Source organism: Pteronotus mesoamericanus, unplaced genomic scaffold, assembly GCF_021234165.1.
Source record: "Pteronotus mesoamericanus isolate MK-2021 breed Mesoamerican mustached bat unplaced genomic scaffold, CSHL_Meso_final contig_657, whole genome shotgun sequence".
Lineage (NCBI taxonomy): Eukaryota > Metazoa > Chordata > Mammalia > Chiroptera > Mormoopidae > Pteronotus > Pteronotus mesoamericanus.
In genome coordinates, this window is record NW_026555229.1 from 4,184,523 (window position 1) to 4,186,029 (window position 1,507).

At 33.4% G+C, this 1,507-nt stretch overlaps 1 pseudogene; it reads left to right on the forward strand.

Annotated features, from left to right (window-relative positions):
- The first annotated feature begins 920 nt into the window (after positions 1–920).
- On the forward strand, positions 921–1,065 carry LOC129077360 (uncharacterized; annotated as a pseudogene).
- The last annotated feature ends 442 nt before the right edge of the window (positions 1,066–1,507 follow it).

The window sequence follows — 1,507 nt, forward strand, 5'->3', positions numbered from 1 at the left end:
AAAGCTAGGAAAAGGAGTAGAGAGTGCATTTGGAATCAAGAGTTTTGGAATTAGGATATTAAATGGAACATAAGAAAGAAGAAATGCATTAGAGAAATGATCGAACATGATTAATTAAAACACTATTCAAATGTGTTATGATTACTGCCATCATTCTCTATATATCAACCTGTTGAAAGAGCCTTAACTTCTTCCTGCTCCTTTCCTGTCACAACCATTTCCTCATACCAGAGACATTGAGGATCCACAGTTAAGTACTTACTGATGAACTGATTGATCCAAAAACAATTTTGCCTATGTGCTCTGGGAGGTAGAAAAAGCAGCCTTTTTTCTCTCCTTTCTTTTAATAAACATAATTATTAATCTGCACCACGTTCATTTTTAGTCTAAAAGAATTCTAATGCCATAACAATCTCACTCATCAATGTTTCAAATTTTAGGAATAGCATTCTTGACATATGAGCAACATTTAGTGTCTGTTATGTAACAGCTATTTATTTGCTCTTTGCAATTCTATTTAATCATCACATTTTCTTTTTTGCTTTTTTCATATTTTACTTATGCTTTTTAATTTTTTTATTATAATTGACATTCAGTATTATTTTATATTAGTTTCAGGGGTAGAAGCATTTATTTATTTATTAGACACCCATTTCCCAGACTCCCCACTGTCCTTTCTAAACTTACCCTTAGTAAGACTTTTAGCTTTTTTCACTTGAACTTTTAAGCTAAGTCTTCCCCATGCTATGTTTGTGAAATTAATATTTTGAACATAAGCATGGCACTTTAAAAGTGTCCCTGGTAAATTTCATTTATTTGTTATTCCTTACTTTGGAAACTGTTGAGAGCTTTTTGAATTACAATTCTTTCTTTCAAGATATTAAATATCTCTTCTAACTTTGTGTCATTGAAAATAGGATCTACTCACCTGACAGGGGAGATACCATGATCCCGAAAGTGGTTTTCCCAGGGCGGGGCTTATCCATTGCTCTCCAGATGTGCTGGCCCCTCTGATTTCCCCAAATGCCAGAAGCTCGACTGCATACTTTGTGGTAGTGGAACCAAAATAATAATAATAATAACAACAACAACAACAATAATAATAATAAAAATAGGATAAGTACACCTTGTTTATCACAATTAAGAGGGTTGTCTAGGTCAGAGCCCAGGACAGCGTGAAATGTTTTGTTCTGTATTCAGCTAGTATAAAATGCAACATTCTTCTATGAATGTTGTGCAATAAATGGGTGAGCACACCTGAAATACCAGAGTCACTCCAATTTTGTCTTCCAAATAGTTTTCTAATTTATGTTATGGGCCAATTTTAAAATCAGAACCAGTAGAATTGCTAGTGAAAGAGAAAGAAAAAAATACAGGTAGTATCCTGTACGAAAAATAATCATAGCTAATAGTACCTCTACCTTTTATCCTTGGTGAAGACAATCCAGTGAGCTGAAAGGGTAATAAAATAGTCTATTACCCAAGTGTTGAAGACGTGATAAATATA